The sequence below is a fragment of the Orycteropus afer genome, unplaced genomic scaffold (assembly GCF_000298275.1).
Source record: "Orycteropus afer afer isolate SDZICR_OR568_19922 unplaced genomic scaffold, OryAfe1.0 scaffold00048, whole genome shotgun sequence".
Taxonomy (NCBI): Eukaryota; Metazoa; Chordata; class Mammalia; order Tubulidentata; family Orycteropodidae; genus Orycteropus; species Orycteropus afer.
In genome coordinates, this window is record NW_006921635.1 from 8,353,121 (window position 1) to 8,359,913 (window position 6,793).

Genomic DNA, 6,793 nt, shown 5'->3' on the forward strand with positions numbered 1-6,793 from the left:
AAACAAAAAATGGAAAGAAACAAGATACAAAAAACAAATCTAGGGAGAGTGGGGCAGGGCACCCAGGCTCTGTCAGAGCACACAGACTGGGATGGAATTCCTGCCCCCAGAAGGTGGGTGGGAGTGAGGAATGGCCACACCTCCATTCACCAAGAGGGTGTGGAGTGTAAGAATAACAAGGGGAATGTCGCACCTTTCCATTCCTCAGCCCCTGGCATGTCTGTGCTGTCCTGGGCAAGTGAAGCCTGTTCTTAGGTCCCTGAAATCTGAGAGAAGGCTGTCACTTTAAATATCCAAAATGGTTGAATTGCTTGTAAACATTCAAAATGGCTGCACCCTCCAGACAGCCAAAAGTCCACAGCTCAGATTGTTTCCTTCTTTGCTGTTTCCCTTTTTAGTCATCAGCCACCAGTGTAGTTCCTCCTTGCAGCCCTTGGCCATTTTTAGGTTAATTCTTAGGTCCTAACACCACTTGGAAATGTCTAAACTTTCTATGCTGTCAGGATCACTGACAGTCTGCGGCTCTGTCTCCTTATTCAGTACTTTCATGCAGGTTCTTCTACTAGTTGGAGTTTAGTCCACTTCTGTATCCTTCCTTTCAAAGCTCAGGGCTCCAAAATTATCTTCTGTATCTGTGCCAATTGACTTCTCTTACCTTTGTTGAAGAGGGTCTGTGTAGTTTGTCTGCCTATTCCACCATCTTACTGCAACTCCATTTGACCCTTTCTTGATGACACAAAGTAGTATTGATCGGATAACAAGGACAATAACAAAAACAATGTCTATTGTTATGTAAAGCAGCCTCAAAACTCCAAAGAAATATAATGGAGGAGCAAAATGGATGACCTTTGATTATGGGATGCATCTGGGAGCTGAAACAGTAGCTTCTAATCTGTGTGTTTTGGCTCCTCAACCCAGATGGAACTTGGTGCACAAGTTTAAGCACTAAATTAATTTAGGTGAGTTGATTACCTAAACAGAGAAATTTGAAATATTTTGTCATTTTAAAATTATTATTATTGTGGTGAAAATGCACACATTGAAAACAACATACCAATTCAATAATTTCCCAAGTGTAATTTGGTGGTGCTAATTACCTTCTCCAAGCTGTTGCACCCATTCCTTTTCCAAATTATTCCACCACCATTAACATAAACTCACGGCCCACTAAACAAAAACTCCCACTTGTCCCCATCCCCCACCCCTAGTAAACACTAATAATGCTTTCTATTTATTTCCTTATTTCATGTAAGATCATACAATATATATCCATCTGTGACTGACTTATTTTGCTTAGCATGATGTTTTCAAGGTTCATCCATGTTGTGGCATGCACAGAACTTCATTTCTTTTATGGATGAGTAGTATTCCATCCTATGGCTGTACTACATTTTGTTTCTCCTTCATTGGCTGACTGACATTTTGGTTGTTTCCCAATTTGTGTGTTGCAAAAAGTGTTGCAATGAACATTGGTATACAGGTTATCTATAATTTAAAAATAAACATTACATAGCACAAATTCTGGTACAAAGAGAAATGTTCTTTTTCCATTCATCATGGTATCTTTTCACAATAAGGGTAAAAATTTATTCCAAGTATAACTATGTAAAAAGCTACCCCAAACTGAGTGGTATAATTTAATAACCTTCTTATTTCACTTCCATATCCTGGGGAATAGGAACTTCGAAAGACTGCAGAAAGGATGGCTTGTCTCTGGTTCACATGTAGCCTCTCCTGGGCTTCCTCACAACATGGCAGCTCCAGGCTGGTCTGGATTTCTTACAGGGTGGCTCAGGGCTCCATAGGCAAGGGTAGCAACTCACAGGGCAGCTGTGTTGCCTTTTATGGCCTTTCTGAGAGGGTCACATGACACCACTTTCACTGCGTCTGTTGGTATACATGGATCATAAGACTGAAGAGAAAAGGAAATAACCTTTACCTCTTGATGGAGAAGTGTCATGTTTCTAGAAGGACATGTGGGACAGGAGCTAGTGTTGCATCCATGCTTGGAAAATATAATCTGCCACACGATCCAATAGATATCAATCCCTGAAGGAGGTGGTTCAAATGATAAGTGAGTTGAGTTTAGAGATGGGACATATGCAATGGCTTCCAACATCAACCAGCTGTCGTTGAGTCAGCTCTAACTCATGGTGACTCATGTGTTCAGAGTAGAACTGTGTTCCATAGGTTTTCAATAGTTGATTTTTATGGAAGTGGATTACCAGGTCTTTGGAGGAGCCTCTGGCTGGGCTCAAACCTCCAAACTTTCAATTAACAGCTGAGGGGTTTCATTTTGGCATTACTCAAGAACTCCTGGCCCAAAACCTCATAGGGAGGGAGGTTCTAGGAAAAACACAGCTCCAGCTGTCCACATTGACACAATATAAAACCACCCCAAAGCCCATGACACACATATTCCTTCCACCTACGAAGGCACAGAAACCTGTCACTAATACAGATTACATCTAATTAGGCTTAATGGCTCATATGAGAATAAGCAAGGTTTTGCATTTCCTAATGATTTATAGCTTTACATTTCAAAATTGTAAGCTAGTTTCTGCGTCACTTTCTTTTGTACCCGTTTCTTATCTTCTCTAGAGGCAGATCGTTCATGATTAGAAAAGAGCAGGGGAGGAGAGTCGTTTTTACCATTTCTTAGGGTAGCTTATTTCCATATCTTTCAGTAGCTCCTAGGTATTTCCATCCTCGTGGTGTATCTTAGAGAGGTTATGATTCTCATTTTATAGGTGGGGCACGTGGGGTTCAGAAAGGTCAAAAGAGCTCATCTAAGGTGATTTAATATAAAGGATGCTTTCTGAATTTGAGGGCGATGCTCCATGGGAGAAAGATGAGGCAGTCTGCTTCCGTAAAGATTACAGCCTTGGAAACCCTACAGGGCAGTTCTTTGTCCTACAGGTCTGTTATGTGTTGGAATCGACCAGATGGTTTGGTTTTGTTTTTGGCTGAGGTCTCATTAGATGTTAGTATTTGGGGACCTCAGCTGCATGGTGTTGAGTTCATCACATTCCTCAGATCACCACACACTGTTATCGATGGTATGCACCAGGCCTTTGTCTTGTTTCAATTCCCATTATTGATTTCTCCCTTTTATCCCCTATTTCCCATTCTCATTTCTCTCTGTTATGGCCTTCACTCCAAAGGGTTATATATAAGTTCAGAGAGACATATGAATCCATATGTTGATGTTGAATTTCATAAAATGCTTTTGAGAAACATCTGCTGAGTTGACTTTATGTTTTTCCTCCTTCAGTCCATTAAACTAGGGAATTACATCGATGGATTTTTCTGAAAGCGAATCATCTTTGCATTACTGGGATAAAACCCACTTTCTTGTGTCTTATTATTTTTAATGCCCTGTTGCATTGGATTAGCTAATCTTTTCTGTAGATTTGTGTATCTGTGTTCATATGATATATGCCCTTAATTCCCATTTCTTATATGATTTGTGGTAGTTAAGTTGTGCATCAACTTGGGTAGGCTTAGTTTGAGTGGCTGGGCAGCTAGATGTAGTTATTCCACATGATGAGATTGGTAATCACTCCATGGTGGAATCCACTGGAGCAGCTGAGTAGCTCCCTTAGGGATATTCTTCTTCCAGTATACAAGAAGCAGCTTTGAGAAAGGTCTCTGCAGCTTTTTGGAATGCTTGGACCCTGCATGTAACCAAGTCTTCATTCAGCAGCCTGCCATGCTTCTTGCCAGTCTTGGGACTGTCTCTGGACTTGAACTGGTAGCCTGCCATGTTGTTTGGTAATCTTGGGACTGTGGCATTTTATTTGTTGACCTTGGGTTTGTCAGACTCTGAAGCCAGCAGCTGCCTGAGTTAAGAGAAGACTCTAGCTTCAGTGGGCAGGGAGTAAGACACAGAGCTGAAGGCCAAGGTCAATGGGCTTTAACCCATCTCCTAGAGCTGGCACTTTGAACTCAGACTTCTAACTGCCAAAACCATAAGATAATAAATCCATTTGTTCAAACCATCCATGTGTGATATTTTCTGTTAGAGCATGCAGTGTAATGAGTTGCATGATATGGCTTTTCAGTCTTTGTAACTCCCACTGGATTACTGGGTGGGACCAAGCAAATATGTGTCAACTTGGCTGGGCAGCTGGTAGTACTTATTTCCTAAAATGAGACTGGCAATTAACTCGGGGGTGGAATTTGCCATGAGCAACTGAGTAGCTGCTTTTAAACTCCTAATTGTTTAAGTCATCCACCTGGGGTATTTCTGTTGGAGCAGCACAAGTAATCTTCTGGTAAAGTTTGCTCTCTCTCTCAGGAGTGTAGAACTTTGATGTCGGGATTAGTTAGTTTTGCCACTCTGCCAGGCTTAAAATAAGCCCTCCTAGAGGCAGAGGGGAATCTCACTGATGGCTGAGAGAGACGCCTGGCTGAGAGATGGTGGCAGTAGAACCAAGGGGCATGAAACAGTGTGGCAGGCTTACCTGACCCACAGAGGTAGAATCTGGGCCGAGAGGCCAAGGGCCAGAGAGGCATGTCTAAGGACACAGCAGAGGCGACACTGTCCTGATCAAAGAACTGTAACCTGAACATGTTCCTGAACTTGGATTGTAGCCTGTTGCTTCTCTAATAAACCCCATAATCTGTGAGTTCTGTATGGCCATTGCAGCAAATTATCTAACTCAGCAGAGAGGTGATGGGTGCCGTGAGAGGGATGGTTAGTATCAAGGTTGGTAAGAGGGCTGAAGGGTGGGGCCTGCCTGGTGTCATAGGAACAGGCCTTGGGCTGCTGATGGTGATTCTGTCTTCCTCTTGTGTAGTTCGAGGAGGTCAGAATATGCCACCTCCCTGCCCCTTTAGCAGAGTGACATTAGAGAACCAAAATACTACTCTTATCTGGTTTTAAAAGCAAAGTCATACAAGTTTCATAAAACTAATGAAGAGCTTTCCCTTATATTCTATTTTGCAGAATAACTTGTATAAATATAAAACTAAATCTACAAAACTTCAGGAGGAAAACATGAAGAGACAAACTTTGCAACCTTGGGTTATGCAAAGATTTCTTTAATATGTCAGAAAAACATGAATCATGAAAGAAAAAAAATAACATGTTGGATTTCAACAAAATTAAATAATTTTTGCTCTTGAAAATACAGTATACTGTTAAAAAAAAAAAAAAAAGCCTAGACAAAAATTGGGAAAAATACATGCAAAATAGATAGTTAGAAAAAAAAAAAAGGAAAGAAAATCGTATTTGGAATATATAAGGAACTTTTACAATTTAATGATGAAATAAACAATATAATTAAAATGGGTAAAAGATTTGAACAGACACTACACCAAAGAAGATAGATGACTGGCAAATAGCATATGAAACAGTGCACAACCTCGAGTTAGTTATTTCCTCCTCTTCCCTTTCACCTCTGAGATTTGATGAGTTCTCATGAGATTTTGGCCTCTTCCTAGGCCTGAGCTCAGCTAGGAAAAGGTCATGTTCAGTTCAAGCTCAAAGATTATGAAGCCAATGGCGAAAAGCAGATAAATTCAAGTCTGGCATATCTCAGGTCTTGAGCTGGAGATGAACTCGGATCTAAAGGCTCCATTAAGGGAGCTGAATATAACCACAGCCAAGGAAATTGAAGTTGGTGGTGGTCAGAAAGCTATTATAATCTTTCTTCCTTTTCCTCAACTGAAGTCTTTCCAGAAAATCCAAGTCCATCTAATATGTGAACTGGAGAAAAAGTTCAGTGGAAACCATGTTGTCTTTATTGCTCAGAGGAGAATTCTTCCTAAACCAACTAAAATAAATCAATAAATGGAAGTGTCCCGGGAGCCTCACTCTGACAGCTGTACACTGTCACTTCCCAAGTGAAACCCTGGGCAAGAGAATCTGTGTGAAATTGGATGGCAGCCGCCTTACTAAGTTTCATTTGGACAAAGCACAACAGAACAATGTAGAATCAAGGTTGAAACTTTTTCTGGTGAGTATAAGAAGCTCATAGGCAAGGATGTTAATTCTGAATTTGCAGAGTTTCAGTTGTAAGCAAAATGATTAAATAAAGTGTCATTAAAAAAAAAAAAGATGTACAACTTCATTTGTGATAGTAATGCAAATGGAAACCACATGCATACTCTTCAAACTTGAACCAAAACCCCTGAGGTCGCTTTGTAGCTAAATAACAAATTGGCTTAAAAAAATATCACCTGTAAGTACTGTACAACTTTAAAAAGGGATCAACAATGACTTTAACACAAAGATGGGGCTGTAAGGGGGCAGGGAAACTAGATTAATGGAAATGGAACCACAAGAATGGAAACAATGAGAATATTCACACATTGTGAAGAATGTGGCCAACCTCACTGAACAATTTGTAGAAATTATTGAATGAGAACCTAAACTGTTGTGCAAACTTCCACTGAAGACACAATAAAATATTATTTAAGAACAATAGCAAACTAAGCACAGTGCACATTCCACACACTTCTCACCTGCTGGAATGGTGAGGATCTAGAACAACTAGAATTGTCAAATGTTGCTGGGGCAATGCAAACGGCACATCCATGTTGGAAAACAATTTCAGATTTTTGGTAAAGTTAAATTTACACATCTCAGTCATCCTATTTCTGGGTATTTGTGGTAGTTAAGGTTGTGTGTCAACTTGGCTGGTCCTGGTTGAGCAGTGGGGCAGCTGGTGGTAGTTATTTCCCATGAAGAGACTGGCAATCAACTCCATGGTAGGATCTACCACAAGCAACTGAGTAGCTGCTTTAGGGATGTGGTCTGCTTCCAGTATATAAGAAGCAGCTTTGG

At 40.6% G+C, this 6,793-nt stretch overlaps 1 pseudogene; it reads left to right on the plus strand.

Annotated features, from left to right (window-relative positions):
• The first annotated feature begins 5,473 nt into the window (after positions 1 to 5,473).
• Positions 5,474 to 6,025, plus strand: LOC103194769 (annotated as a pseudogene).
• The last annotated feature ends 768 nt before the right edge of the window (positions 6,026 to 6,793 follow it).